The sequence below is a fragment of the Perognathus longimembris genome, chromosome 14 (genome assembly GCF_023159225.1).
Source record: "Perognathus longimembris pacificus isolate PPM17 chromosome 14, ASM2315922v1, whole genome shotgun sequence".
Classification (NCBI taxonomy): Eukaryota; Metazoa; Chordata; class Mammalia; order Rodentia; family Heteromyidae; genus Perognathus; species Perognathus longimembris.
In genome coordinates this window covers 23974694-23985668 of record NC_063174.1, presented here as the reverse complement: position 1 = coordinate 23985668, position 10975 = coordinate 23974694, and positions in this window count along the sequence as shown.

Sequence of the window (10975 nt, the reverse complement as noted above, 5' to 3'; positions counted from 1 at the left end):
CTCTTATTTGGATTTCTCCAATGGCCTTTCATTTCACTCAAAGTAAAAGCCAAAACTCTCAATAAACAAACCAAGTGTGTCGTCTGCTCCCTATTGCCTGCCAACACATTGTCTATTTTGCTCTTCTTGCTGTGGGTACCTTTTTGCCATTCCCAAACATGCTGGGCATGCTTCTTCCCAGAACCTTTGTATTAGCTGTTTTTCAGACTATAAGACCCACCCCCCAAAATAATATTTGCTTCTCTCTCTCCCCTCCTCTCTTGTTCTCTTCCCCCTACCCCCATGGTACCTGAGTTTAACCTCAGGGCCTTGTGCTCATTCAGCTTGCTTGCTCAAGACTGGTACTTTACCACTTGAGACATCTTCCAGCCCACTTTTTTTCTGGTTAATTGATAATGGAGTCCATGGACTTTTCAAGTTCCCTGAATGAGAGCATCCCAGTTACTCCTAGTAGAGGCCCAGCTTTATTTCTGTCCTGAGGAGAGAGAAGTGCCCTGGTATTCATCTACCAGTGAAAATCATTGGCTTTAATTAGCTTGGGTTTGTTGCCATTATAGCTAAAAGTAGCCTGGTCAACCCATCCACTTGTAGACATATCTTTAATTCAGTTAGATTTGTGTTTTGCTGAGAGGGGTTTTCTTTCTTTTTTTAAACCTGGGTTCCATATTCTCTTGCTATGCTTGAGCCACAGGTAGCCACAGAGGACACACCAAAGAATTCTTTGTTAATGATTTGCCCACAATATCATTTTCTCTTTATTGTGTCAACCTTATAGGGTAATCTGTGTTAAGAAAGGAGGCTTTTTATCATGGTAGATAGCTGATCCATAGGCTTTGAGAATCACTTTCAGATGAATAGCTTCTTGGACAAGAATTACATGGGGAAGGGTCTGGGGCTGGACCATCCCATTTCAAAGTGTGCTTTTGAGCCCCTCTAGACCAGAGCTGTACCCCAATGTCATCTACATGAGCTCAGACACAAGGATCCAGATATGCTGCAGAGTTGAATGCAGAGATTGGAATGCAAAGATGTCCTGTCTTTTCAATTGGTCTTTTCTTCTTCTTCTTTTTTTTTTTTTTTTTGGCCAGTCCTGGGCCTTGGACTCAGGGCCTGAGCACTGTCCCTGGCTTCTTCCCGCTCAAGGCTAGCACTCTGCCACTTGAGCCACAGCGCCGCTTCTGGCCGTTTTCTGTATATATGGTGCTAGGGAATCGAACCTAGGGCCTCGTGTGTCCGAGGCAGGCACTCTTGCCACTAGGCTATATCCCCAGCCCTTTTTCTTCTTCTTAACATTGAAAAATTCTTTTAAAATGGCTATACACAAAATTTCAACTCAACTTGTCAGCATATGAGTATAATGCAACAATGTCACCCCTTACATCATTCTCCCCCATCTTCCCCGGCCCTATATAGTCCCTCAATTTCTCCTAGCTCCATTTTACACACACACATACACACACACTGAATGCTATGACTATATTATTCCCTCTTTCCCCTTCATTTGTCTACCGCCATCCCCTTGACCTCACCTGCCTCTGACACATCAAATTCTAGCTTCTTGGTAACCATTTTGTTAGACACTAAGTTATTCAAAGGAGTTGCACCATTAAAATTCTCTCCTGTATATGCCATACTTAAGTTAATATGTTTATGCATATATTCCTATGGCTCTTATACAGTTACACATACATTTATAAATTAATTTTAACTTGTACATATGAGAGAAAACATGAGTCCTTTGTCTCTCTGGGTCTGAACTCTGTTCTTTACATTTCATATTGAAAATTAAGAGAGATTTTAACAAAGGATCCATTCATATTTCTGAGCATGTGGGAAAGTTGAAAACACACATGTGCAAGTGCCTTGGCCGCTGAGCTCCAGGTAACAGTGCCATTGGCACTTTTACCCCACCTCCCCTGTGCTGAGTCAATAAGTGAATGAGGTTAATTGCACTTGCCCACATTGGAAACAATTTTGGAGTCAGAAGAATGGCCATCAACCTTGTCCCCTGAGAGGAGTGTGCATGGCAAATGTCACAGGTGGCAGGACATGCTGAGGAAAACCACATTTCTTGGCCATCCCTTCTTTTATGTTAAAACTCGAGTTCCTGGCCAATGAGTAGAGCAGGATCTGTCTCCTATCACTTGGAAATGTGAGGAGGGTCTTGAATGGACTAGCACGGTGGCTGTTTTTGGAATGTGGCAGAAATAGATCTGATGATGGAAAAATGGGGCCGAGGGCTGGCCTGATCTCAGCTACCTCCTGCTGAGAGGCAGGAGGAGGACCAGGAAGCTGAGGTGGAATTTTGACTAAAAGTTAAAGGACTCAGATAAGACTAACCAAGACTCATTTAGCTGCAAATCTGTGAGGGGCCCAGTATCCCTAGTGGGGTATGTGGAAGACTCTGCTGTCCCCCAAATTTTCCTTCTTCCCTCTCTACTCTTACTGAACAACTGATGTTGTATGTGTGCACGTGTGCATGCTTGTGTGTGTGTGTGTGTGTGTGTGTGAGTGTGAGAGACAGGCAGACAGAGAGAAACAGACAGACACAGAGAGACAGACAGAGACAGACAGAGAGGGAGAGAGAGAGAACTTCCCAGTCCTTGACCTCAGGGCCTGGGTGCTGTCCTTTGGCTCTTTTGCTCAAGGCTGGCATCTTACCCCTTGAGCCACAGCTCCACTTTCAGTTTTTGTTTTTTCTTTAAGGTTAATTGGAGATAAAAATCACAGACTTTCTTACCTGCCTGCCTGGCTTCAAATCTAGATTCTTAGACCTCAGTTTCCTGAGTAGCTAGGATGACAGGCCACTGGCATCCAGCTCTCATTGATTTTAATAGGTTAAAATATCCTAAAAATATAGATGGTCTTGTGTTTTCAACTGTCCCTCCCCCCAAGTTTCCAAGAGTAGTATATTCTCTTTAAAAATGTTTTTATTTATTTATCATTCTTTAGGAATTTAGTGACATGTCACTTCAGAAACATCAAATATAAAGGTTTATGCCATTGTAAATGAAACATAATTATATTGCAAGTCAATAATTTAAGTGTTCTAAAGTTAAGAAAAAAATAAATGTCTTCCTTTGTCTGTATATTAACAAATAACAGAGATGTCAAGTCCAGTGATAAGTGGGAGCACTCTTAAATTGGTTGATTTCTTCACAAGTTATGAGGGTCGCTTTAATATAAACTTAGATCTGGGTGCAGAATATAAACTCACCACAATGAGTGTATCATTGCAGCAGCAACACAACCTCTGAAAACTTCAGTTTCCTGTTTGGTAAGTTGGGAGTAAAACTTACCTCATCAAGCAGTATTGAGAATTACGTGTAAAAAACGAATAAAAATCATCTTGAATTACTAGGCACTAAATGAATATGACTCCCTATCTTTTCTACAAGTTACTCATACAAATTTATATGATATTATGTTGATGTCTTCTTCCCCAATGTAATTTTTCATTCGTCTGCCTCTGCAGAGGAGGAGTTATAAAATAAGGAACAATGAAAGAGAGGGAAGCAATCCCTTAGGAGCAAAGTTGATGGATTACTGTTGAAGATCCCTTGTGTGGCAGTCAGTGCCTGGCATTTGTAGGTTAAGACTGTTTTTGATTGAATGGTTGGTTGTTCATCAAATACTTTAAAATTTCAAGCTTCACTTTGAAAGAATCAGCCACAGTTGCCAAGCAAGGAATTAAATCTTTCTTAGAACAATGTCTCATGTATGAAAGGGTATCATGATTTGTTCCAGAGAACAGGATTAACGGTGGAAGCTCTAACTCCTAGGAAAGGCAATTTCAGCTCCATTTTAAGGACGGTTGAACAATTAGACCTGCTCATTTCTTAGTGGGAATTCTTGTGAAGTATGTCAGAAGATGAAATGACCTAAACTACATTGCCTTTCTCTAAAATATCTATCTTCTTCTTGTGTCTGATTTGATGGTTTTTTTTAAGTTTTAGGTTTGTTCATTTTAAAATTTCTCATTTTAATTATTGACATGAGAGATTAAATCCAGTATCTCACACATGCTAAGCATGCTCTCTTAACTCCTTATGTTGCTATTTTTTTAATTACTTGAAATCGTAATAGATTTTTATGTCTACATATGAGCTGGGTATTGTTAGTGAAACTCATTCACTACATCCTAGTGTTTCAGAGTGTCAGGACAATGTCCCAGTCTGGCAAGCCTTGTCTTACGTGATTTGCTTATAATTAAATGGAGATGGCTTTCTACTTCTGCTTGTGATTTGATCTTGGAAAGGTCAAGAAATGAGCATGTAATATTTGACTGCATAGAAAATTAGGTAGCTATGATCAGAGAAAAGATTTTAAACATTTATCCTTGGAATTATGTGAGGAATGTTGTTTATAACCTCCTCTGCAATTTATTCAAGGCTGTGCTGGAAGGAGAGTGGGCATCTGAATTTGGTGACAAGTAAGGACCAGTTATTTTATCTCATATTTGTCCATCAAATGAACTTTATAAACTTTATAGAATCCCATTCTAGTCCCCATTTCCAAGACTAAGGAATGGAATGAAGGGAAGAGGAGAAATTACTTTTTTCTATTCAGACTCATAATCTTGTATCTATTTAAAAAGGCTACATAGTAACAAAAATGAATCCAGTACATCTAAATCAGGTGGGGAAAGAAATCAGAAGTCCCAGTGAATTCTCAGAGAGATGTTTCTAGTAATTTAGACTACCAAGAGCCATTCCAGAAGATGCAGTAGAAACATCCCTCTTGAAGAACCCTAGTATAATTTTTAAGGTTAGGTGCCATGAATTGTGGTTATGGAAATTAAGAGCTGGGGTCTAGACAATCTTCCCATGAAATTCTGCTTGAGGGGTCTCTGCATGTAGCTGTGAGCATTTTAGTTCAGTTGCTGGGTCAATTCTGTGCATGTTCTCAAGTACTCCTTCAAGCAAAGGGTCACTTAGAGCTCCTTCCTTTCAGTTGAATTTTTAGGTCCACCGAAAGAAGCTACGAAAACACATTGGATTTAATCATGGCAAATGAGGTGTTTACCTCAGAACATTTTAAGTTAATGAAAAACCTGGAAAATATCAATTTGGTCATAATGCAGAGCCCAGAAAGCAGTAAATAATTCTAGCACCTTTCCTTTCCTGTGAAACAAAACTAGCTTTGTGGGTGTTTTTTTTTGGATTTTAAATCTATTTTGTGTTTTAAATCTCAGTGGGTTATATTTTCAGCTTTGCAAGGCTTATTAAATCACAGATCCTTAACATAAGGTTTAAAAACCACAGAAGTACCATAAGTTCTCCTAATTCACTGTCTCAAGTAGTTTGGGTGTTATCTGCATTCAGACAAGCTTGGCAAAGCCATTGACTCACTATGTGGCAAAATCACTTTTGTTTATCAATGTGTCCTTGAAGAAATGTATTTGTGTGAACACTGGTCTCTTAATCTATTTCTTATTTTATGCTCTCCATTTTGCAATCATCAGACTAAAACCATTTGAGGTTGCATTCTTTGAAAAGGCTATAAAGAACAATTCATGCTAAAAATATTCCTGCTGAGAGTAGTTGGCTTGGGTAGAAGGAAGAAGTGTGTGTGTGGGGTGGGGGTATCAGCATGGTAGGAATGTTCTTTCCTGAGGCTGAGCACTGAAGTGGTGGAGGCAGGGAGTGCATACATGAATCCAATCAGAATTTACTGCTAGGGGCCAACCCTAGGGATAGATGCTGAGCATAGGTACTGTCTACATCATACTCTAAACAATTAATTGATGGTTAGTGATTGTTAGGGATAGCTTACAAGAGTAATGTGAAAGGAAGCAGGAAGTCCAGAGACAGGACTGTTTGGGTTAAGTCCGATCCCAGGAGCATCATCTAATCCTCTATGGTGTGTAGACTTCCCAGGGGGCAGGGTCCCAGGAGGCTACCCAGACATTGTGGTCAAGAAACCAAAAGTCAGTCCTCACATTGGAGGCCAACTCAAGAATTTTTTTTCTTTTGAGTCATATCATAAATGTCTTAGCAAAGTTCAGTCAGGCTCATGAAATTCATGGCAAGTGAAAGGTTATGTGACTAGGATCATGAAAACAATTGTAATCCCTTTATTTTGAGAATGATAAAAGCAACCTACATATTGATTCCAAAGAGCTAGCAGTGCATAATACTGGACCAGAATCTGTTAAGTGTCTTTTTTTGTAATTTATTTATTAGTTAAACAAAAATTTTTGACAAGGTGTTGTGCAAAAAGGGTACAGTTACATAGTAGGGCAGTGTGTACATTTCTTGTGATATCTTACACCCTGTTTTTCTTTCCCTTCCCTAGGTCAGGTAAACATATATAATACACAATGTACCAAGAACATATACAGTAGCCATGTGGCCCACACCAAAGAAAATTCACCTAGGGCTTTAAATGTAATGTCCTGTTAAATGTCTTATATATGATATCTAACCTTCAATGTCAGTGCTATAAGCTGCCTGCTATCTGTTTTGTCACTAGAAAACTGAGATAAAGAGGCTACCTACCTACCTTGACCAACATTAGGTATTTACAGAATAGGGACTAAGAGAGGGGTCTTGAATCCTAATCTTTGCCTCCAGAATTCACGCTCTTGACAGATCGCTGCTGTGCTTGCTAGCAAACCACTCATATTATTCTCTAGCCTACCTCATGGCCCAATTTTCTTCCCAACCCATAAAGCTGAGTGTCACCATCATTCCTTTTCTTCTTTGCTCCTTTCTTTCCCCTCACCTTTAAACCCTATTGATGTAAATTCCTAGATATCTTGAATCTTAACTCTATTGACCATTTTTTTCCCAAATTTTTATTATCAAACTGATGTACAGAGAGGTTACAGTTTCATACGTTAGGTATTGGATACATTTCTTGTACTGTTTGTAACCTTGTCCCTCATACCCCCCTTCCCCTTCCCCTTCCCCTTTCCTCCCCTGAGGTGTTCAGTTCACTTACACCAAACAGTTTTGCAAGTATTGCTTTTGTAGTTGTTTGTCTTTTTTTTTACCCGGTGTCTCTCAATTTTGGTATTCCCTTTCAATTTCCTAGTTCCAATACCAGTATACACAGTTTCCAATATGCTCAGATAAGATTACAGAGATAGTGTAGGTACAACCACAGGAAGGTGATACAAGAACATCATCAATAATAGAAGCTACAGATACACATGGGCCGTTGAAAGTAGTCACAACTGTGATATAACAATTGTCTCCATAACATGGAGTTCATTTCACTTAGCATCATCTTATGTGTTCATAAGGGTATAGCTATTGGGCCTTGTGATGCTCTGCTATGATTTGCCTAGACCTGTACTAATTATTCCCAATAAGGGAGACCATAGAGTCCATGTTTCTTTGGGCCTGGCTCACTTCACTTAGTATAATTTTTTCCAAGTCCTTCCATTTCCTTACAAATGGGACAATGTCATTCTTTCTGATAGAGGCATAAAATTCCATTGTGTATATGTACCACATTTTCCTGATCCATTCGTCTACTGAGGGGCATCTGGGTTGGTTCCAGATTCTCGCTATGACAAATTGTGCTGCAATGAACATTGTTGTGCTGGTGGCATTACTGTGATTTTGTTTGTGGTCTTTTGGATAGATACCCAAAAGTGGGGCTGCTGGGTCATAGGGGAGTTCTATATTTAGCCTTGTGAGGAATCTCCATACTGCTTGCCAGAGTGGCTGAACCAGATTACATTCCCACCAACAATGAAGTAGGGTTCCCTTTTGGCCACATCCCCTCCAACAATTGTTATTGTTAGTTTTCTTGATATATGACATTCTTACTGGGGTGAGATGGAATCTCAATGTTGTTTTGATTTGCATTTCTTTTATGGCCAGTGATGTAGAGCATTTTTTCATGTCTCCTGGCCATTCTCATTTCCTCATCAGAGAAATCTCTTTGTAAGTCTTTAGCCCACTTGTTGAGGGGGCTGTTGGTTCTTTGCGGTTTTGTTTTGGAAGAGGGTAAATTTTTTAGTTCTGCATATGTTTTAGACATGAGGCCTTTGTCCGTTGAATGGCCGGTAAAGATCTTCTCCCAGTCTGTGGACTTTCTGTTTATCTTGCGAGCTATGTCCTTTGCCGTGCAGAAGCTCTGCAGTTTGATGCAGTCCCATCTGTCCAACCTTTCTTTGATTTGTAGCCTTTCTGGGTCTTTGTTAAGGAAGTTCTGTCCTGTGCCAAGGAGCCCAAGTGTTTCTCCTACACCTTCCTTTAGTGTTTTCAGGGTGTCTGTTTTGATTTCAAGGTCTTTAATCCATTTGGAAGGCTAATATAATCATTCCTTAATGGACATCCGGTACTGGGGCTTGAACTCAGGGCCTCATGCTCTTGCTTGGTTTTTCCCCCCCTTAAGACTGGCATATACCTGAGCCACACATCTACTTCTGGCTTTGTGCTAGTTAATTGAAGCTAAGAGTCTTATGGACTTTCCTGCCTGGACTGTTCAAACATTGATAGTTAGATCTCAGCCTCTGGGGCAGCAAGGATTACAGGCAACAGCCACCAACTCCTGTCTCTTTTGCTGTATCAATGTAGACTTTGCTATGCCTTGTGACAATCAAGAGCTCCTGCTATGTCACTGTGACTTTCAGACCATGGTGATGTGCATCCTTTCCCCATACATCTATTTAATTCTTTATTCCAAGAACTTGCAACTTGCAAAGAACACTGATTGCTCTGTGGCTCATATCTCTTCCCATTCTCTTCTCTGTCACTACTTCACAGACAATTCCATAGTTTTCTGCCTGGTAAATTGGTTCTAGATTTTTTCAAGAGGCTTTCCCAGTTCTCCCAGCCAGAGGTCCTTCTACTTCTGCCTCTCATATGAACGAGTGATGTCTCTGTGATGACAGTCACTGCTTTCTACCTGCCGGTCCCCCTTTCCTACCCAGAGACTGTTTTGGGCAGGGAAAGGTAGCAATCAGATAGATGCACTTATCAGGGTGAACAGCCCATATACAGTAGGAAGAATCATAACAAGCATCTGTCAACATGCTAAGCCACACAGACATTTTTGTTTAAGGTCATCAAGGAGAAGCTTTCCACAGAAGGCTCCATGAGCACATGGATACCTGCATTGCTCAGTGCACATGCTGAATGCCTGCCCTGTCCCTTTAGATTTTCCTGTTGGATATCCTAAGTGCTAGGCTTCTACTTACCCCCATCAGCTATGCTGTTCTCTACTTTGCAGCAAGGGAGGTTTTGCTACCTCTAGTTTCTATACAGACTAAGCATAGTTTCTGTGTCCTTGTTCACGATAAGGACATGATCTCTTTCCCCTTTCTGAAGTTAAAGCCTTCTCCACATTTCTTTCTTTCTCTTCTCCTTTATTTGTCAGTTGTGGGGCTTGAACTTTCGGCCTGGGCGCTGTCCCTGAGCTCTTCAGCTCAAGGCTAGAGCTCTACTAATTGAGCCACAGCACTACCTCTGGCATTTTCTGATTAGTTTATCGGAGATAAGAGTCTCACAGACTTTCCTGCCTGTGCTGGCTTTGAACTGTGATCCTCATTGGACTTCCTTCTCCACATTTATTTGGGCTTTGAGCAAAGAAAAACTAATTGGAAGTGCCTCCTTCATAGAGTTGTTTGGGGTAAGTTATAAAGAGATGCTCTTATAACAATAGAAGTGATGAATTTTCTGACTAGGAACTTAGGTTTTCTGAGCAGGAAGCCTAGCTTTGGATGTTCCTGCAGAGGAAGGCAAGGCAGACGTTGAACAAAATAGGGAGCCATATATTCCTTTACAAGCTAGCTCGAGTTGGTTTTCTTGCACTTACGTGTTTTTTTTTTCCTCCTCTTTTTTGATGGCAAATCCTAAGACTGCACATCCATTATCCTGACTCAATGGGTAGCAGCCCCTGAAAACATCAGACTGATTGCTTTTTGTCCCTAAGCCTGGATATTGCCTCAGAATCTTGTTCAATCCAGCATCTCAGGCAGCTACTGCCTGTTGTTGTTGTTGTTTTTTTTTGTTGTTGTTTGTAGTTGACAACTAAGAAGAAAACCCTACACTATCTTCAATCCACAGGGTTAATTTGACCTAATGGGCTTATGTTGGACATATGGTCTGCCTTATATTTCTTAGACAGAAGGAGGTACATTTCTTCAGTGACTATGATAGCATCTTTATTGTTCCTATGATGTCAGGAGGTGGTTGTGCATATTAAAATATGCAGCAGTCCTGGATATAATGTTAGACCCACATAACCCAAATTTACCTGTGTAGTCCTGTAGTAGTGACTACTGCCATCTGAACGGAGGAGAATACCACCTGACTGTTCACAATGAGCCATAGACCTAAATCTCAAATAAAGCACTTGAGATCATGTGTAATGGTGGGACAAACACTAGAAGATAAATGAACTTATTTAAAGCAATAGAACAGAAGTAGCTACAAGTGAGTGTTGCTTGATTATAGAAACAGGCAGAGCTGTCAAACTCATTGAAGGAAAATGAGACCCTGTATTTCATTCTAACAAGATTCTTCACAAAGATAGGCATCATGTTTGCTTTTATTTCATTTGATTCTTTTTTGTTGTTGTTGTTGCAGTCATGGGGCTTGAACTAAGGGCTTGAGCACTGTCCCTGAGCTCTTTTGCTCAAGGCTAGCATTCTACCACTTTGAGGCACAGCTCTACTTCCGTTTTTGTTATTGTTTGATGGTTATTTGGAGATAAGGGTCTCACTGACTTTCCTGCCTGGGCTGACTTTGAACCATGATCCTCAGCTCTCAGCCTCCCGCATAGCTAGGATTACAGGCGAGAGCCTCCAGCGCCTGCCCAGCTTAATTCTTATTTTTGCCTCAAAGTGTTCTCAATGACCAGAAAATCCCTGTGTATACCCCATGAAGTAGGATCACAAATATTCAACCCATTGAAAGAGAGATTTAGCTTCTAAAACCAAAGTTGAAACCTACAGAGAGACAGGTAACGTCAATACTGAATAAGATAAAGAGGTTGAGTTAAGATTTAGGGGCAT